Here is a 22,920-nt window from a genome sequence, read left to right as displayed (position 1 = left end):
GAAACAATTGTTTCGTACAATTGGACACATTTGCAACGTGTGCGGCACACGCGGCACATAATGTTAACGTTTTCCCGGGGACAGTAGAAACTCAGCATGAATTTACACACGGTTATGGATGTTATGGATGATATGAATCCATAAACACACTCCGATAATTTGATCCCACGATTCCTTTAATATAAATAAAAACTAAAGTATCTCTATTAACAAGATTTTTAGTCGTAGGCTAGTTTGTTCATCCATTTACTTCCCTTCCGAAATTGGTGGGTTCACCGAAAGTGGGATACGATTGCAAGTTTAATGAATAAAACTCGGAATAAAATAATAAAAACAAAATTAAAAACAACCGTAAACCGTAAACAATCGAACAACAAATTAAAATCAGTAGGTATACATGGTCAAAGCAGTCTTATTCAATATTCAAATATTCGAAACTTCGAGCTTCCAGCTGATTCGGAGAAGACGGAATAGTTTCCTCCTCTATGATTTCCTCAATTATCTCCTCCGTCATGTCAGCATGATGTGATACAAGTAATTTTTGCTTCTCATTTAGAAGCAATTGTTTCGAGATGGAGTCGAGGCCTTCTGAGGATGCTAGAATGATTTTAAGATCGATCGATCTCTGCACTGCATTCGTATATTTCTCAAGCAGATCATTTTTCCTCTTCATTTCGTTCTGAATGACAATCCATGGGTCTGCCGCTTGCACCTGCATGGCTTTTGCACGCTTTTGCCCTATCGGCCGTGACGGAGTACTTGTAATCCCTTGGTGCTGTGGAGGTGGTGCATCTTTGTCGCCGGTTACCACTTCCCCGTCAGATTCTCCTACAAAACATAAAAAATTATATAATGTCAGAAGCAAGAGGCGAATTGTGAACGCTTTGTAAAATTTTTATTAACGTGTATATATTTTAAAATTAGATAAGGTCTACTGTCCTAAATTAAATATACTAACCTGCATTTGTAGGGTGTTTTCGTTTCATTACTTTTCTCACTTCCTCCAGATCCCTAAATTTGGGCTCGTCTTTGAGGATGTCGTAGCACGATAATATTTTGAATGATTTTTGATTTGTTTCTTTAAGAAACATTTCCCGGGCCTTTTGGGACCGGTCATCTGAAGATGTTCCGCTTGCGTTAAGCCGTCCAACAAAAGCCAAACAACTGACATATTTGGATACTTGATGGCTGATCGATCCAAACCGCTGCCGCAGTCCATCGCACGGCCGGTTGGCAAACGAGGGAAGAAATGTTTCGGCGTGAGCTTTGATGGCCTTCCAAAAATCACCCTTTTGTTGGTCGGTCCCTTTTACCGAATCTTTCGAGACGTGTAACCATGATCGGCACAGCTGTTCGTCCTCCTCGGCTGCCCAATTTTTTCCACGTTTGGTACATTCCGGCTGAGATGATGAGGCTTGCGACATTTTACTCTCGATTTTACTTTTAAACTCGCGGACGGAACAAAAACAACTCGGGTAATCGCGTGACGCCGATGACGCAAAGTGATTGACAGATGTGCGCGGCAACAGTGAAAGAAAGTTTAGAACTGCGCAAATCCTGGTCCAAATCAAGACAAAAATGAAACAAAAAATTAGCGAGTTCTTAAAAAATAGATCAACAATCTGGTATAAAACAGAATTTAGAACACTGGTGCGAGCCGATTTTTTTGCGCTGTTCCAAAATTTGGATCAAACAGTCGATTTGGATCACTGGTGAAGTTGCCCTTAGGGAGGAAGTCCCAAAAGTACTGCTGGAATTTCCCCAAGGATTATTCCAGGAGCTCATTTTCCTTGAATTTCTGCAGAAACTCGTGCTTGGATTTCTACAGAGTTTCTTCCAGATATTCCTCAAGATATTTTTAGGGATTTCTCCAGGAACTCCCAGATACCCGAGCAACCAATATTCCAAAACCTCCATTTAGGTAATGAGTCGGGACTGCCTAAATAGAATGTTTACCTAAATGGATTCCGTTTATTACCTAAATGAAGTACATGATTGCAACGAAGTTTAATATTCAAGTCACTCGAATAGGAGATTTAAAGAGGGTCATGCGGAGTTTCAGAGAACTTTCAAGGGATTTTCAGGAGGGAAGGGGCTGCAGGGGCATTTTCGGGAGTTTTGGAGGGTCGCATGTGACAATTGTCATTCAAATGACTAGTTGGGCACGAAACACAAAAACCCTGCAAAATTCCGCCAGACTGAAAAAATATTGAATATCGGGTTAATTTTATCGTATGTTGGGCCACGGGTTGGGTGGCCAAAATGGGGTTAGTTGAGGTACATCTCTTAAGGACAAACGTCTTGAAATCCCGCTTCAACAGTGTATCAGAACTTCAGACGGGGGGATTCTATCAAGTCTGTCCTTAACACTGTCGATGACTCTATACATTGTCTTGGTATGATATCTAATGAACCCCTAACCCTGCTCGGGTATACCTTCAGGATGTTGTCCATGGATTCCTCTGGGGATTTTTCAAGAAATTTTTACAGAAATCTTTTATGAATTAAGGACAAGGTATTTGGAGTACATTGCGCAAAATTTCTAGAGCACCGTTTTTTAGAACCGTTGAACGGATTTGGATTAAAATGCATCACGCTGTTGACAACCACTGAACAATTAGCGTGATGCATTTTCATCCAAATCCGTTCAACGGTTCTAAAAACCGGTGCTCTAGAAATTTTGAGCTATGTACTCCAAATACCATGTCCTTAAAGCAACCTCTCTACGGATTCCTCCAGTGATTTTTCCAGGGGCAAATCAAGAAATTCATTTAGAGAATTCTACAAATATTGTTATCGTTTTTGTATTAAGCGTGTTTTTGCGGAATTGACATTACCGCTCTCAGTACTATATGCCCAAAATAAACATAAATCACAACCACAAGTCTTCGTGTGATATCCCCGTCTTGTTGTTTCACTTGTCCACCTCGTGTCTTTATTTGATATCCCAGTCTTGTTGCTCTACTTATCCACCTCGTGTCCCTTCGAAAATCGTCTGTATGTATCGTTGCAGGTTGTTTGTCCACTCTACGTTTAACCAGCAGCAATACGCCACACCAAGCTGTCACGTGTCAACGAAAAACCCCATCACCCTATCCCTTCCCCAAATATTTTTGTTCCCCCTAACCTTGACCAAACCGCGAGTTTTTCGTTTTCCCAAAATTAACATAGATTATTAGACAAAAACATGAAATTGTAAATAGTTTTAACTGAATTCGGCTCCGTTATGCCTGTTGGCGCATGAGCCTTAAATAAATGAATAAGTAAACAAACTTTTACAACCGCTCTTCAACTGTATTGTTTCCTTTGATAGAATCAGAACCTTTTTATGGAGTTCAAAATTCACAAAAAAAAACTTTGCCGATTTTGTCAGCCTAAAATACAATCAAGGTCCCACTGTATGCAATATTTCAAAGGAACGCCTATAACTTACGTCACGCTTTACGAGGAGAGGGGGAATTCATTAAAGAGTGATGACCAATACAAAAAACTTCAGGGGTCTCATTAAAACAGTAGTCATACTGGAAAGGAAAAAAATAACAATTTTGTGTTACGTAATTTATGGACGTCCCCTAATTCAAATTTCTGACTACGGCACTGCTTCATGCACATAAATTAACAAAAACATATACTTTTCCATACGTTTTCAAATTCCAATTTAATATTTTTATCATGATTCGATTATCCGGAGAATTCGATTATCCGGAGTGAAATAAAAATCAATACTCCGGATAATCGAGTCCGACCTGTATCACACTTTTTTTGGTACGCCTAAAAAGTGTGATAAAAGTGCACATTTGCCTCGGATCGTCTCGACGTCTTCGGTGCACTTATTCCTCCATTTACAAGAAATAAGTGCATCAAAGACCTCAACTCGATCCGACGTGGCCATGCGCTGCAATCACACTTTGAAGGTGTGTGCACACTATCGTGTCAGTCCAATTTGGGGTGCAGTCAGCAATATTTATAATCAACTAAAAGTGTATTGGGAGCTAGCGCCGACGGGAAGCGAAAAATTCGGAACCGACTCGAACCACGTCGCGTCCACCGCAACCGCACACTGAATTCAACCGCGTCGATTTTATTCTTTCTCCTTCACACTGCAGCGCGATGGGAAGCGAAAAATCCGGAACCGACTCGAGCCAAAACGCGTCTACCGCACTCTAAAATGCGCGCGAAACAGAGGCCAGAAAAATGGACGACGACGACGCGAACAGTAATCGAACCATCCCTTCCGAAGCTCTTCGCACTGACTGATGCTGCCACTTCTCTTCTCAACATCTCACACTGGAATGCCCATTGAATCCAGGATTGTAATATTATACATTTATATGTTTTATTTATCAGATCGGTTCCAGCGATTGCTAGCCGCTAAGAAAATATAAGTACTAGGAGACGCAAATTTACATGTTTTAACCTCTAAATTTGTGTCTTTGAAGACGCTCGTATATGTCAGGTTCAGGGTACCTAAAATTACATGATTTTTTCTAGATGTGTACAAAATTCAATAAACTTTCGAATGAAGGTTAAAAAGCTGCGATAAGTTTGACCATTTTCAAGTTATAGCCAGTTTGAGGCAAGCAAAGTCAAAAACATGTAAAGTTCAATGATTATGTAACGGTTGAGATTTGACCATATGCGTACACATTTTTTTCACTATTGATGATCCTCTATCACTCCTTAAAAAGTTTGCATGCACCCATCGGGGCCCCCCGGAACCGGTTCCGGAACACTACCGGTACAGATATGGTCTGATACTGTTTTCCTGTTTACCGTTCATCAGGTTATCGAAAATGCCGCTGTTTGTTGTGTCGCATGAATGAGTTATGATCAATTTTATATTTGGTCACTTCTGGCGGAACACCCAGAACCGGTTCCGGAACACTACCAGTTCATATATGATCTGATACTGTTTTCCTGCTAACCGTTCATCACGTTATCGAAAATGCCGCTGTTTGATGTGTCGCATGCATGGGTTTGGTTCACTTTTATATTTGACCACTTCCGGCGGGACATCCGGAACCGGTTCCGGAACACTACCGGTTCAGATATGATCTGAGGCTATTTTCCTGCTTACCGTTCATCAGGTCATCGAAAATGACACGGTTTGATGTGTCACATGCATGGGTTTGATTCTCTTTTATATTTGGCAACTTACGGCGAGACATCCGGAACCGGTTCCGGAACACTACCGGTTCAGATATGGTCTGAGACTATTTTCCTGCTTTCCATTTATCAGATGATCGGAAATGCCGTGGTTTGATATGTCGCATGCATGGGTTTGTTGCATTTTCATGCCTGGCCCCTTCCAGAGATACCGATCCGGAACACCTAAATGGCCATAACTCCGGAACGGCTGAACCGATCCGAATCATTTTCAATAGGAAACAATGGGACTATATACCACGTCGAATGAACCGTCGGTCATTAAAATCGGTTGAGATTTACTGCCAAAAAGTGATGGGAGTTTTTTGTACACACACATACACACACACACACGCACACACATACACACATACACACATACACACACAGACATCACCTCAATTCGTCGAGCTGAGTCGATTAGTATATGTGACTCGACCCTTCGGGCCTTCTATCAAAAAGTCATTTTTGGAGTGAACATATAGCCTTTCCAGTACACTTAGTGTACGAGAAAGGCAAAAACAAATCCTCTCTCTTCCTCTTCTTGGCGTAACGTCCTCCTGGGACAAAGCCTGCTTCTCAGCTTAGTGTTCTATGAGCACTTCCACAGTTATTAACTGAGAGCTTCCTCTGCCAATGACCATTTTGCATGTGTATATCGTGTGGCAGGCACGAAGATACTCTATGCCCAAGGAAGTCAAGGAAATTTCCTTTACGAAAAGATCCTGGACCGACCGGGAATCGAACCCGTCACCCTCAGCATGGTCATGCTGAATACCCGTGCGTTTACCGCCTCGGCCCCAAGTGTCAACAACAAATACAAGTGTCAAAATGTCGGGCAGAACAAAACTATCTCAAGACTGCGAGAGCCAGTAAAACCATGAAATTTTCCAGTCGAATAATTACGTTGTTATAAACAAGTTCAATTAGGTTTGGTAAATTCTTACGCGGCCGTGGATGCGATGGATGGATGCAGTCCCAGGCAGAATGATCTTTCATGACACTAAATAGCAAACTTAATCAGTCAAACATTGACCTGTTCACATAGCCCTGTTTCTTCTGCTCAGCCCAACCCAGGTTAATCCCCACTTGAAATGTATCAAAATCCACATATAATCCCATTTCGAAAAGATTCCGGCAATAATGCCGAAACAACGACCGATATGCCTAATCCCGGAGAAAACACCCGCCTATATCGTAGAGTTCTTCGTTTTCTTGTTGTGGGTAGGCCAAGGGCGATAAGCGGGAAGAAAATAAAACACGTTAAGAAGTGGCGTGTAAATTAATGAAGTCTGCCTACGAGAGCCGGTAAGGCTTAGCACTTTCCATCCTCCTCCAACCTTCATCTGTAGCAACTAGTCGGTGGAGGAGTGCCTCAACGCATCGTTTCATCTTCTGAGGGCATCACCGCCTCACTATAAACCCCATAAACATGCATCTATTTGCTTTTGCTGTTAGAATCGCCCTTGGCGTGGCGCTCCACAGAGACAACAGAAGTAGCTAGCGCTATGCCAACCTCCTAGTTAGCTGACTGGGAAGAAATCTTTCTTTGCGTAGAGGTGGCACTAAGATGGGACGATGAAGCCAACAAAATTAATGAAGAGAATTTCCCTTCTTTAGATAACGCTTTTTTTGTAAACATATATGCTTATTCACGCCTATGCTTTTGATAGTGAGATTCGATGTTAGATGCCAAATCCTGGTCAATAAATTTGTTATTTTCGACACCTGGTGATAGTGCGACTAGCTTTGAACCGTTCATTAACTTTGATCTAAGTTCAACGATTTCTCACTGCGATGTGAAAAATCACACCGCCAAATTTATTTCATGTCAATTGTGCTTCAACTGGTTCCAGTAAAAAAAAAACTTTTCGTTTACATTCACTGCATATCGTCCATTCCAATATTCATCCCTAGCCTAGAGAAGACGAATGTGCTTTGAATCAAAACAAATGAAGGCCAAAGAAGCACCGATATTTTACTCCAAACTGGTGCATTTCGGAAAGTTATCCCATTTCCACGAAAACGAGAAGAAGTTAAAACACATCGAGGCAGTGGATCAACATCACTCATTTTTAAAACATTCAGTCTCTAAACCGACCGGAATAAACTTCATCTTCATCCCCATACATCATGCATACGGCAACTCGAACTCGTACACACAGCCAAGGTAGGTAGATCGTCGTCCTCCTCCTCCTCCGGAGAGCAGCAGGGGCAATGTTTATGGAAAACACCGAGCCTGCCATCAAGATGATGATGAAGTCTCGACTTTCAAAATATTTTATCTGGCGAAGACTGAAAAAACATCGCTCAGCCACATATTAGTGCAAAGCCGGCACAGTACAAAAGCGATGGGATCTTCCGAGTGGCATCATCGGCGTCGTCGTCGTCAACGTTGGAGGCAGATGCATGTGACAAATGAGCCGGAAATAGATGGGCACATGCCAACCAGACGCAGGGTATTATATCTAGATACCTATTACTACCTAGTTGAGGATGGTTGAATGGAGGCGCTGAAACGTGAACCGAGTTTTGATATGGCCCCGAGGTGTGAGAAGCTGAAATTTGAGATCTCTAGCAGAAGAGAGAAAACACGTGTAATCCGTTGCCTAATGGATTTGGGTTAAACTCGGAACGAGGGCCGTTATACCGTTGAGCTTTCGTTGAGAAATGAGAAATCAATATGGGAAAATCCGATTTTATGATTTGCTATGTGATTCGGATCTAATGACCCTTTATGGAGCCCACTCAGTTCAACCGTTAAACGCAAATCAAAAAGATCGCTCTGAGTGTGTTCGATTCCCGGTACGATTCTGGATCTTCTTTCTTTCGACAGTCGTATAACGTAATCAGCCCATTTATGTCTGCTGTACATATTTCATACATTACACAATGTTAGCTTTTGGGCAGCAGGGGCGAAAGTCCTGGGGCCTGACGCACCCCCCCCCCCCCCCCCGCTTGCGAGTCAGCCGCGTAGTCGCCGGCTAAGAATAGGTATCAGAAGGTATCAGAAGGCCGGCTCCAGAGGCACGTTATCCTCCATTTGGGACATTTGTGCCATCGCCAAAATAATAGCCTATTTCATCATCTACCTGAGGGAAAAGGAAGGAAATAAGGATAGGGATGGGGATAATGACAGGTAGGGAAATAGGAAAAGTACCCTGGAAGAGGATACTAACGCATAAGCGTACCACAATGGGTTCAAACAGCGCCCTGAAAAGGGCACTGTAATAACGCATAAAGCGAAAGAGAGCCTATAGCTCTTTACCACAGCGGGTTAAGAACAACAGAATATTCTGAATATTCAGGTCTCTGAAGTCAGTTTCATTTAATAAGTGTTTACCGAATACTCGGAAACGCAGTTGCGCAAAAACTGGACAGTTACACATCAAATGATACGAAGTTCCATAATTGGATTCACAGCTATCACATGCAAATGAATCAGTTTGCTGAATATTCGCCATGTGGTAGCTGAGTCGGCAGTGGCCAGTCAATGCTTTGACCAGAATGCTGCAATTCTGCTTTGACAGATTTGTAAGATACTTCGCCACCCTTGGAGATGGCTCAGTACAATACAATTTGGTTTGACGACATGACTCCAAACTATTCCAGTATTGTCTGTGTTGAGTAGCAGCCCAGGTGTGAATCTGAAGCTTTACCCAACACTTCGATAACGAAATAGCTGCACTCTTAGAAAAAATCATGTAATTTTAAGTTCACTTGGATGCACATAAAAGGAGCGGCCCGTTTGACACAAATTTACGTCTTCTATCACAAATAAAGTCGAGCTAGCCATCGCTAGAGCAGAAGCGAGAAATCAAACATATGTAAGTAAAATAATGAACTGGATTCGAACTCTAGTCCGCTGATTGAGAGGCACGTACTTTACCTCTTGGCTATATCACCGTCTTGAGAAATAAACGATAAATGTAATACTGTTTCCACCTATCTGGTCAGATAGGTTTGTTGACATCTTGTGCAACCAACTCGAACTTACATGATTGATGTAAAATTGAGTCAAATTTGCCATTCAGTCATGAAATGTTTACGTACGTTGATGGTTTACGTCACGTGTAAATTCCTAATTTTTTAAGAGTGTGGCTAAGGGCCAATGAAGTCATGTGATGCTCCAGTACGAGCTAACTCATCAGCCAATTCATTTCCAGCGATGGAAGAATGGCCAGGTACCCATACAAGGTGAACAGCGTTTGCTGAATTCAGCTCCTCGATTTGAGTTCGACAAGCGATAACTATCTTCGACCTGGAGTTGGCCGAAGCAAATGCTTTAATAGCAGCCTGGCTATACGAACAGAAGTATATTACTTTGCCCATTACGTGCTGCTGAAGTGCTGATTGCACTCCGCACATAAGAGCAAAGATTTCGGCCTGAAAAACGGTGCAGTGTCTACCAAGTGAGTAAGACACATACAGCCTTAGCTCACGAGAATAAACACCAGCACCTGCTCGACCTTCGAGAAGGGAGCCATCAGTGTAACATACGATGCCGTCTGAAAAACTTCTTTCCAGATATCCAGATGTCCACTCTTCCCGGGAAGGGAATTTCGTGGAAAAGGTCTTATATGGAAAATTACAAGCAATTGTAAGATCACTTGGAGCAAGGATAATTTTGTCCCAATTCACCAAAAGTGGAAACAACGAGGTGTGCGTTGATGTGCGGTTCACAGGAGTTTCCTCTAGTAGACCGAGTACTCGTAGACAGTAAGTGCAAGAAAGTGCTTCTTGTTTGAGATGATTCTGAACTCAATGTGAGGTGTCTAGGAAAGTTTGGAATCAAGAATGACTCCAACGTACTTTACCTGTTCAGTCACATCGATTTCAGAATCAAAGAGACGCAAAGGTGGAACACCATTACGGTTTCGCCTTTCCGTAAAAAGAATAACAGATGTTTTACCCGGATTAACCGAAAGGCCATATTGGCGACACCAACCCTCAACTACCTGAAGGGCGCTTTGCATCAGGTCGAAAAGGGTGGTGATACACATACCAACTAACAATGCTAGGTTGTCGTCGGCAAAACCATAAGTAGGAAAACCACTATTATTGAGTTGCCTCAATAGCGTATCTGCTACGAGATTCCACAAAAGCGGGGACACGACTCCCCCTTGGGGGCATCCACAAACACTCAATTTTCTAATCCCTGCTAGACGCAATGTCGAGAAGAGATATCGTTTTTTGAGGATTTGATGAATCCAATTGGAAATCATTGGAGATATGCCATGACTCCGTGCGGCTTCCAATATGGCATCGAAAGGCACATTGTCAAAGGCACCTTCGATATCTAAGAAAACACCCAAACAAGATTGCTTTTGAGCGAATGCTTTCTCGATATCGTAAACAACCTTGTGTAAAAGAGTCACAGTGGACTTACCAGATTGGTAGGTATGTTGGTTCACATGAAGAGGCACGTTGGCCAGATGAACATCACGGATGTGATGATCCACAATGCGTTCTAAGCGTTTCAGAAGAAAAGAGGTCGAACTGATAGGTCTGAAACTCTTTGCTTCTTCATAGGACGCACGACCTACTTTCGGAATAAACTTCACAGTAATATCCCGCCAGGATTTGGGAATATACCCTGTAGCAAAACTGCAAACAAGTATTTTTTTCAAAACATGTTTGAAATGGTCAAATCGCTTCTGAAGCAAAATAGGATAAATCCCATCTGCCCCAGGAGATTTGAAAGGAGCAAAGCTATTAAGTGCCCACTCAATCGATTCTATAGTTACAATACTCCGAGCCGAAGCCAGGGAATCGTAACTACAAGAAAAGACATCAGGTTCATCCGAAGATGTTTTTTTTTCTTTTTTTTATCTGTATTAACGAGATTTTTAGCCCTAGGCTAGTTCATCTCGGGACCCACGCTTTACTTCCCTGCCGAAGGAAGAACTCACACATTTTGCGAGTGTGTCAGGAGTGGGATTCGATCCCAGGTCCTCGGCGTGATAGTCAAGTATTCTAACCATCACACCAGGTCCGCTCCACCATCCGAAGATGTAATATCCACACATCCAGGGAAGTGTGTGCTGAATAAGTCAGATCGCCATTTGTTAAACGAAGTTCGTTCACTCGGACATCCATAGATTTTGCAAGGATTTTATTTAACCGACTTTTCTAGCCGGATCGTTCAGCAGACCGGAGAGCTTTCCTGTAGGCCTTGCGAGCCGACCTGAAAGCCTCCGACCCGATCAGAAAGGCATAACAAAATTATAACCGATTGAGTTATTTATTTCAAAAAATTTTCATAACAGAATGAGTTATAAAATTCGCCGGTTAGGTGTTAAAATAACAAAAATTATAACAAAAATTGCTCTAGCCATAACATAATTATAACAGGTCTTGATACAATTTTTTGGGGGGGGGGGGGGGGTTTGGTTCGGCCAATGACCATTTTGTATGGACAAATAAAATTTTTTGTATGGACTAATGACCACGCGGGGGGGGGGGGGTGGTTGAAAAGTCCCAAAAAAATGACCACGTGGTTTATGGACAGCCCCTTTATAACAACGTGAGATATAATAAATCTTGGAATGATCGAAAAATTATAACACATGTTGTTATAAATTAGATATAAATATATTGGGTAAAAATTGAGTTGGGTAAATTTTAACTCATTTTTTGGTTAATTTTTATTAAGAGTGTTATTTATTTTTAGCGAAAAGTTTTTTGTATAAAAAACTTGCCCCACTTAGTATGTAAAAAACCCACACCCAGACGGGAATCGAACCAAGGACGCCAGCCTTCAACTACAATCCGGCGCCTTTATCCATGAGGCCATTGCAGCACTTGAAGTGTGGGGAGGTTTAAGATCAAGTGGTTCTTCGTTTTGGTGGCTGGTCTATAAATAGACTCGTTTGTCCAACGCACAGGCGAGGGAAACTATGACGTCACATAAAACTATTCTTGATACAATTGATCGCAATTACGTCATCTTAGGATATAATAACAAAAGTGGATATAATTTAGTTACAATTGTAACTCAAGAATGTGCTCTGCATTTTAGCATGTTTTGTCTCGTGATTCAGACCAGAAATAAATGTCGTATCTTCTTTAAAGTGGTAAAGATAGTCAATGGCTCTCAGACATTGAAAAGAGTGGTACAGTAATGTTCCGATTTTATCACCCCCTTTCCATAAATGTTTTCAAACACTGTAAAAATCTATATGCGTTTTCAATATTTTGAACGTTGGAAAGCACGCATACAAACTTCATCCTGAAGAAGAGGGAGGAGATTTTCCCTAAAATGTAACAGGGCATTAATAAAAAATGAAGGTCTGACGCGTGGAGGGGGTGATAAAGTCGGAACATAACTGTATACAATTTCACCTTTTCTTGGCGCTAGCGAGATAATTATCTAATGTTTCTCACCATAAAGGAAGTTCCTGCCTAGCAAAGTTATGCAGTAGTCTTGTGATTGGAAATTACATCACTTCGTGGCGTTAGTATGCATTCCTGGAGATTGTCAGATTTAGGTGGCTTGTGAAATAAAAAAATAAGTGTTTAAAGCCCAATTTAAACATTATATGGTACAAGAATTGACATACTAAAGCAACTTTGTGAGTTTTCCTTTGCCTCGTGATCTCATATAATGTTTTTATTTTCAGCAAAAATACTCACAACAAGCAATTTCCTCAAGTATTCCAAGCTACTAGGTACTTCACTAAATACTAAGTATTCCAACTTCGAACTTCGGTATTTGCCTTGGCATTTGCTCAATATGCATGACGATGTCCATCGATATCGATAATATTCTGCTATTGATTGGTTTTTCAAAAGCTTTTAACAGGGTTTCTCATTTTGAACTGCTGCAGAGATTATCACATCTATTTGATTTCCGTTGAGATTCTGTGTCACTGAGTAAATCCTATTTGAATAACCGCTTTCAAATAGAGGAAGTTAAAGCAAATCATTCTAGCCCGATCGGTATTCCATCGGGAGTGCTACAAGGATCGGTTTCAGAACCATTGCTGTTAGCCTTATGTGCCAACGGCCTTCCATCATCTTTGAAAGTATGTAATATCTATATTAGCTCAAAAATCGTTTTTGCTCCACACCGCTTACTGGGGGAACAGGGTCGTTGAAATATGATGAAATTGGAGTCACGTAAAAATCACCAGTTGCGACGCCCTGATTGAACTATTTGATGGGCATCACTGCAATTAGCAGTGAAACATAGTAGCCATGATTTCTGTGTTCTATCTTTGGACCCATATACAGCAGCAATGTTGCCTGCTGGGAAGCTGGAGGATCACTGTTAAAGTTTCTCCAGTTCGATGAAAATCGATAACTAATTAATTAGCCGTCCGATTTCAAAGCGGTCTTCGGCAAAGTTGTAGCTAATAAAGTTGCCTATGAGTATCAGGGTTCAATTAATCATCTTAGACAGTTGGGAAAATGTTACGGTCGATTGAATGAAAAACGTCGTTTTCCCGTAGTAATTCCCATATAAACTTTGAAGGGCTTGTGCAGTCTCAATTTTCAACCAAATTAGCTCAAATTTTGGGAGGAGACATAGATTCTGGTTACAAATCGAATAAGCGGTGTGGAGCAAAAACGATTTTTTGAACCACGCTAATCTACATGTTTGCAGATGATCAGCAGCTGTATTTCTACTGAATTATTATGAACGTTAATTGTATGGCATATATTTAAGTCATGTTATTTTACAACGAACATTCACGATAAAATAATAGCATGAAACCAGCTCACCCATTTATGCGAATATGGCTTTGCTGCTGCCGAACCACCGCACACTACTCTATCAAAGTTTCTAATGGTAAACGATTGCAAAAATTATTACATCAGTTTGATTTCAGTAGAGATTTTGTATCATTGCTTTAATCCTATTTGAATACCGCTCTCAAATTGTAAGTGGATGTTAAACGAAATCATTCAAACATGATCAGTGGAGGATTGTGACACTTAAAACTTATTACAGGAATGTTGACAGTTTCGATGAAAATCATCCTTTTCAAATCCCTTTTGATGCCTCACTTATCATATAGATTGGAATTAATATTAAACGCTGCTGTAGCTGCATATAATTGTTTGAGATGTGTCTAGATACTCTAGTACTACTAGTAGCACTCGTGTCCTGAATAAAGGTAGCCAATATCAGTGGAGCACGCTTAATTTTTTTAGCACTAATATATGTGTAACCCTAATAGACCAAATCCGTGGCGCTCAACGAGTGACTAAGACTTACATAGATCGAAAATCAGCTCGTGCAACCACTTACGCGAATATTTTGCAATAATTTCGGCATGGGAACCACGTTTGGTTTACAAATCACCTTGGAATACCAAAACATGTTGGTATTTGACAAAAATTGACGACAAACATGCCTAAAGGTCCAATCTGCAAAAGAGAGGCTCTCTTTGTTCTGATTCTCATTAAATTATCACGATGTCACATTTTTACAATTTGTTATGTGTAGATCAAAAAAGGGTTGCTTTATCTACCTTCTGACATGAGAAAAATCCAAATTCATAAATACAAGTACGTTGTAATCAAAATAGAGGAGACTTAAAGAGAGTCTCTCATCTGCAGATAACCCCTATAGGCATGTTTGTCGTCAAATGGGAGCGTACGAGTAATTTTGAAATTTGTGTAAATGTTAATCGTTCAATGAATGCCATGCAAAAGTGTAAACATTGGTTCTCCGTGAGGAGTAGTGGCTGGCCCATATAGCCACAGCTGTAAGGGCGTGGGTAGGGTATCCAGCAAGACCACGCTGGGTGTGAAGAGTTCGATTTCCGGTGGGTCCAGGAACTTTGCATAAAGGAAATTTTCTTGCCTTCCTTGGGCATAGAGTATCTTCGTGCCTGCTGCACGATGCACACATGCAAAATGGTCATTGGCAGCGGCAGCTCTCAGTTAATAACTTAAGCTGAGAAGCTGGATTTGACCCAGTGGGGACGTTACGTCAAGACGAAGAATTAGTATGGGAGTGAAGAGTATGGCTGTACACCACAGAGCGGCGAAATTGCGCACCAAACACCACCTGTAACATATTCATTTGACATACACTTCATTTCCAAAACTATAACTGAGTTTGTTATAATGTTGATATAAAGATGATCAACATGAATTTATTTTGATTATAACTGATCTTGTTATAATTCTGATATGATTATATCAGGTTTTCAGATCAAATCTGTCAAATATATCTAAATATAACAAACGTTGATATATATATCAACCGTTGATATAATTTTGTTACATTTTTGTTATGCCTTTCTGATCGGGGAACCAGCCGAATATCGTCTGTTCCAACTCTTTCTACATTGTTTCCTGAGTTTCGCCAGATCAGAGTTCCACCAAGGGGTTCCTCTTGTGATCTTCACAGACCGTAGAGGACATGCTTCTTCAAAAGCTTCCATGATGAAAATCAGTAAAAAAGATCCCAGTTTGTTGACCGGGGATTCCTGAAACTCAATGTTTGCGAAGTAACATTTAAATGTTCAGAAAAGATGTAGCGATGGTCAGATAAAGATTCTTCATCTGACACATGCCAATTGGTCAGGTCGTGACTGATTCTACTAGAGCAAAGCGATATGTCTAACACTTCCTCTTTACCAGATACCATGAAGGTTGGGCGGTTGCCTATGTTAAGTAATGCAAGATCTGTACCAATTAAGTACTTAATCAAACTGGAGCCTCTCATGTTAATGTCTGAGCTGCCCCAGATGATATGGTGAGCATTAGCATCACTGCCAACAATTAGCGAAAGGCCTTTTGAAGTGCAGTATGCGATGACTTGTTTGAAAGCATCCGTAGGGGATGGTTCATCATGCGGTAAATAAACCGAACAATAGACGTATTCCCTGTTGAGGTTTCCAACATATACATCAATTGTGATAGCACATACATCTCTGGTGTTTAGTTCAGAGATGATTGTAGCAACTATTGCGTTGTTGACAAGCACACAGGCTCGAGGCATGACACGCGAGTTTGCCATTTCATGTTTACTGAAAGTAGCAAACACCGGGTTCACAAGATTTCCCAGATAGAAATTCCCCTTACGGAAGTAAGGTTCTTGGACCAAGGCCATTTGGGCTGAACCATTTTGCATAAGTCTGTAAAGATTGATTGTTGCTGTTATTTTATGCTGAAGATTGATCTGAGCTATCCTAACCGTAGCTTCTACCCAAACTAGGCAAGATTAAACTCTTCGCAACAACAGCACAACAAAGAACAGCAACAACAAAAGCAAATCGGTATCGATTGGAAAACGCCAAAGGCGAGGATACACAGAATACACTGTGTAAATCGCATAATGCGAAACCATATGGGTGAAAATTTAAACTAATTAACAACATCTTCATAATCCCGCCCTTATTTAGCCTCTAGTGAGACTAAAGAAGGGCAGCTGATTGTCTCGGAGAAACACAAGGTCCACTGCACCATTGCTCCGGTTAGCGCAGTAAGGGCAACATACTGTGGAGGGCGCCCTGGCCATTCATTCCTAGGCACGGTAAGCATGAAGCCGCATGACACCATGAATTAGGGGTCACCTGTTGGTGGATTCTTACCACCGGAACAGGCGGTCCGTAGTGTTATTCTTAGCCAATTGAGACAATCGCTACCGACACTACACAGCTATCTAGACTGATCGAGAAAAGAAGTTAATATTGATGATCAACTTCTACGGGCCCGAACAGCCTGTGTTCGATTCCCGGTACGATTCCGGATCTTCTTTCTTTCGACAGTCGTATAACGTAATCAGCCCATTTAAGTCTGCTGTACATATTTCATACATTACACAATGTTAGCTTTTGGGCAGCAGGGGCGAAAGTCCTGGGGCCTGACGCACCCCCCCGCTTGCGAGTCAGCCGCGTAGTCGCCGGCTAAGAATAGGACTACTAACCCCAAATCAAGGTGTCAAGCGACCCTTGCTGAGGAATGAGTGACCGAGGGGGTGAAAAAGATGCTCGATCTTTAACGGAGCCTGTGGGGTACCTGGGCACCCCCCACAGTAAGCTGTCCCTTACCGCGTTAATGCAGGGCTCTGGCGTGGTGGACATTCTTTCCCGTGCTACTCGTGGGATTTAAACATGAAATCGAACAAAAATAATCAAAACTCAGGTGGAAGTAGTGGTGGGATCAACCCCTTCGCAAGAAGCGGGTTAATGAGGTCTCCGACAAGAAGAAGTGAGGAGATAGGCGCTGGGAGTTGCGTACGCACCTCAAGCGTGGGTGCTCCAGTCCACTTCCCAGCAAGCCAGCTGGTGGAGGTTATGGACGGAGCGTGGTTGTTGAGGGCCGTCAACCGAGAATCCAAAGGACGGTCTGCAATAGAGGTGGCTGAGCAGCAGCTTGGCAAAATCATCGACTTTGCGTCCACTAAGTCGAACATAAGCAAGGACCTGAAAACGGCCTTGCTTCGACTTAGGGTGTCGATCGACGATGCCAAGCAGGATCACGCGGCACTCGCGTTGCTGACTGCTGCAGCAGCGGAGCCTGCAAATGAGAAAGTGCCGAAGTTTACCCAAACGGAGGCCTTCTCCTTCGCAGGAAGTCCGAAACAGGCGGAAGCGACTGCTCGCGACAAACGGGGCAAGCAATCGCAGAAGCGGGCGAGGCAGCCGTCAGGCGAGGAGCTGTCTGGCGGTGCCCGCAAGGCCAGGCGAATCATTACCCCGAAAGTCGGTAATTATGCCGGAAGGTCGGACCCCAGCCAGGGTTCCTGGAAAGCTGGGAAGGGTGGGCCTGAAAAGGCGGGCCCGTCCCGGAACGATGGGAACAAGGGGTTGCGACCGCTGGTGGGCCCTCAACAGCCACAGAGCATGCCGATCCAAGGGAAGGACCCCCCTTGGACGAAGGTAGAGCGGAAGAAGAAGAAGAAGGTAGATCCGCAGGTAGTAGCGCAGGACGCCAAGCCAAGGCGTAGGAGGGCAGGTGCCAGGCGCGAGAAAGGCGACGCGATCGTCATCAAGACGGAACAGTCCAAGTACTCGGACGTCTTGAAGACGATGCGAAGCGACGCCAAGCTTGAGGGTCTGGGAGCCGACGTACGCAGTATTAGACGTACTCGTACGGGCGAGATGATCCTGGAGCTGAAGCGCCAGAAGGAACACAAGGGCACCGCCTAAAAGAGGCTGGCAGAAGAGGTCCTTGGTGAGGGTGTGCAGGTGAGGGCTCTGACACATGAGGCGACTCTGAAGGTCAAGGACATTGACGAGATCACCGAAGTGGAAGAGCTCGTCACGGCACTGCGGCAACAGTGCGATGTGCAGGTGGCCGCCGCAGCCGTTAAGCTACGTAAAGAGCCAGCAGGGACACAGATAGCTTTGGTTCAGCTACCTGTGGCGGACGTCAAAAAGTCCGTTAAAGTAGGGAGCATAAAGGTGGGTTGGTGTGTATGTCACCTGACATTTCACGAGCCACCAGAGGTTTGCTTCAGGTATTTGGAACCAGGACACAAGTCGTGGGACTGCAAAGGCCCCGACAGGCGCAAACTGTACAGGCGATGCAGCGCTAAAGGTCATAAGGCCCAAAGCTGCATGATTTCGCCCATCTGCATGATCTGTACCGGTAAATCCTCGAGCAACAGACATCCGATGGGTGGTCCAAGGTGTCCGGTCTTCAAGAAAGCCGCAGTGAACAACAAACCACAGCGCAGGTAACGCAGTTGAACATGAACCACTGTGATGCGGCTCAGCAACTGCTTTGTTAGGCGGTTTCTGAGTGGGAGACGGATATCGCCATCATGGCGGACGCGGACCCATACCAAGTACCCGCCGGCAACGGCAACTGGGTCGCGGATGGGACCAGAAAAATGGCGGGGATATGGACGACGGGTAAATACCCCGTTCAGGAGTTGGTGTCTACTACCCAGACAACCAATTTACACGTTTAATGAAGTTTACGATCGTGTTGTGCGTGCAACTAACCGTAAAAGTTTCATCGCATAAAATGCGGCGAATATGTTCTATGCGTGCAAAAGTGGAGGTGATATGCGTGCATTGACGGAACAAGAATAGCGCTGTGTGAGTTGAAGCGATATCATCTGCGATTAACGACGTGTACTATATTGCGATGTTATGAATCGTATTATGCGACTTGTTTAATATTAAAACAAAAAAGGGCAACTCATGCCGCTCCCAGTGTCAAACTTATCACTTTTGGATTAACAACTGATACCTTACACTTAACACCACATCTTTCTTAAGAAATAAGCTGATAAATTGTGATGATACTCTAACTCATCTCAATGTTTTCCTAAACCAAACCAACTTACCTGTGTTGTTCAAATATGGGTCTATTCGGCAAGCAACTCGAAGCTAAACGTAAAGTTCGGCATTTTTTTTCTACCAGAACCGAGTCAAAAATTGAATCACTAAGACCACTGATGATGATTTTATGTTGAAAAATAGTTCACTACCGAATGATTTTTCCCTTCCGCAACGAATTCACACGACAATCACAAGCAGAGAGCAAATTTTTCCTTGTTATCACATTTCACATCGCATCATGTACGCATAACAGGTTCTCTCTAGTATGAGTTTGAATGTATACGTAAACAAATTCGCTAATGCATTTGTACGAGTTAATAGACATACTAATGCAAGTAGAGATGTCATAACAAGATGAAATCGCAAAATGAGATTTTGAATGTTATTTTGCGAATTTGCTGGTGTAATTATGCGATAATGTTTCGTTTATCGCTTGAAAACATCAAAATACCGTGTATTGCGATGAATTTCGCACTTTGGTTGCACATAGGGTTGACAGTTATGCGATTGTGAGGTATATTAGTATTAATATGATGAAATCTATGCATTTTTATGCGAGTTCTGGTTGTCTGGGTACCTATGAGGGCTTCGTGGTCGCCAAAGTAAACGGGGTCTTCTTATGTAGCTGTTATGCGCCTCCGCGGTGGCCGATCGAGTGGTTCACGCAAATGCTGGACCGCTTAACGACCGTGCTAACAGGGCGAAGGCCGGTGGTAATAGCGGGTGACTTTAATGCCTGGGCTGTGGAATGGGAAGCCGTTTCACGAACCAGCGGGGTCAGATCCTGCTAGAAACACTGGCCATCTTAGAATGCGACTTGGCTAATGTCGGTACCAAGAGTACCTATAGTCGAAACGGAGCGGAGTCAATTATTGACGTGACCTTTTGTAGTCCTGGCTTAAGAAATAGTTCGAACTGGAGAGTAGATGATGGCTACACTCACAGCGACCACCTGGCGGATCGCTACAGTATCGACTACAACAACAGCCGGCAGCGGATAGAAGAAGAGGCGGCTAAGCCAAGGTCAAGCCCTCGCAGGTGGAAGACATCATACTTCGACGAAGGGGTATTTAGGGAGGCGCTCCGCCGTGAGCGAAACTTAATCGGTTTAGACGGCGACGAGCTGGTAGCGGTGCTCTCACGTGCGTGTGATGCGACCACGCCTAGGCGAGTCCACCCTAGAAATGGGAGGTCACCGGCTTACTGGTGGACCGACGCGATTGCGGACCTGTGACGCGCCTGCCTACGGGCTAGGCGGCGAATGCACGCGCGAAAAAAGCCCCTCGATGATTTCCTCCAACATCTCTGGATATTGCTCTGTTGAAGCCATTATACACATCTCGTCTTGGCCATCACGATCCTGTAGGCATCATTCCACGGATTCGTATTGGCACTCTGACAAAAGGCTCTCAAAGCAGGCCTTTTTACTTGCCCTTAGATCGGTCTTCAGCGCGGCTTTTGCAGCGGCGAACACCACCCGTCAGATCGAGCCAAAGTACCTAAATTTGGCCGTATACGCCTAAATGCAAATTACCTACCTAAACATCGACTCCAGCAACTCAAAATTGGCTTCCCACACGCAACCTCGAAGTTGGGTGGAATGAACTCACCTTTGAGTACTTTCGTTTTTCCGTGTAGGGCACTGCACGAAATTCTCTCCTTCTCTTTCATACTTATAGAAGTTTTGTAAACAACGTCTAAATCCCATACAAAATCAAAACAGTGCAGTGGCCTATAGTGGCACTATTTTGAATGATATCCAATAGCTCTCCGGCGTATGCGAGCAAGCTTCTGGCTAGTGTCGCCTCGTCCATACTAAGGTATGGCGGTCCGGCTTGGGACACGGCACTATGTAAGTACCGAAAGCTACCATCACGGAACGGAAGAGCAACTTAGTGCAAATCGCACATTCAAAAAGTGGCAAATTTCATCCTTTTGAGGTCTCCTTAATATTTTTTTCGTTCTTGCGCATTAAATTTTGATCGTGTGAACCGGTATAAATGTTTTGAAATGTCCGTTGGTCACAGTCAATTATTCTTAATGCGAAATTCGTGATTTTTTATCTGTTGAATGAATTGGCTTCTTTAGTGGTGTTGAGATAATTCGATATTCTGAATCTGCATGTCAAACTGAGCCGAAATCCAAATTTTCATGAATTTTGGAGCCCGGGAACCTATTTAAAAATCAATTTGAAGTTTGTATGGGAGCGATTTGTCGAATCACCCCTCGTCGCAGTTTGTACTGGGCGGAGCTGTCAAATAGTTGCAGAGCTGTCAAAAGGTGATTTCAAAAAATCTCTTTGAAATTGAATTTTGGCACCAAAATAAGGTTCTAAAAATCTGAAAAAAATCATAGTGGCTCAGAAAAAGGTGCTCTTTCGTATAAAATCAAAAAATCAGAACATTTTTCATAATTTAAAAACCCAATTAATGCATGGTACATTTTTAGTAACTGTGTTGAAATCCTTCTGTGATAAACGATGTAGTATTTTTGAAATCATCCATTGAATACATATTTAAGAGTTTATGGGGCCATTTTTCAATTCAATGTTATAATTGTTATACTATAAAGTCGACTATCCCAAGGGGAATGACATATCCTTTCCTAACCGGGGAATCCGCATTTTTCCGTTCCTCACCGTCGCTAACTGAGCAGCAGTTAAACACGGTTAACGACGGTTAGCAACGGATAAATGCGGATTTTTTCGGATGGCAAAGGAAGTGTCATTCCCCCTGGACTATCCGCATGTCGATGTTCTTCATGTCGATATCTCCTATCTCGATAGTTCGGTCGGTTCCTTTAATCTGCATATATGTTTTCTCTCTGTCTGTCGATATCTTTCTATTTCGATGCGATCTCGTTCGATTTTGTTCTTGATTTTCTCTCCATATGTCGATTAGTTCATTTTTATGGAAGGCTTGACTGCTTCATGGATTTTTTTTGCCAAGAAAGGGGCTTCATTGTACTAAATTGCATTTCGAAATGGTTCATCTTTCGATCTCTCTCTATCTCAACTATACCTATCTATAGTCAACTGTAAAAGCACAGAAAAACAGACGAAGTGGAGTGGACCTGGTGTGATGGTTAGAACACTTGACTATCACGCCGAGGACTTAAGATCGAATCCCACTCCCGACAAACTCACATAATACAGATAAAAAAAAACAGACATAACGCTTAGAACAAATTTGATTTAAAAACATCGTCACGAAAACGTAATCGCATAAACGGCGTATCCCGGACCTAACTTATTTTTATTTCTAGTCTTTGGCTGTATAGACCACTGTTTACGTAGTTTTGCGTTAATCACGAAAAACATTTTTTTCTACCATGGAGCCCTTTGGTTGTAGAGGAAGTGAAACTGTTTGAAGTTTACATTTTATCTGAACATAGTTCGAATTATCATCAAATTACTGACAATTTATTTTAATTCTTATTCTGGTAAGAGGCTTTCACTAAGTCACGTGGTCGTAGGGGAGGGAAAAGAGGTCAGACCTGATGATCACAGCTCTATTAACTA

The sequence above is a fragment of the Aedes albopictus genome, chromosome 2 (assembly GCF_035046485.1).
Source record: "Aedes albopictus strain Foshan chromosome 2, AalbF5, whole genome shotgun sequence".
In the NCBI taxonomy this organism is placed as follows: Eukaryota; Metazoa; Arthropoda; class Insecta; order Diptera; family Culicidae; genus Aedes; species Aedes albopictus.
Note: the sequence above shows the minus strand (reverse complement) of the source record.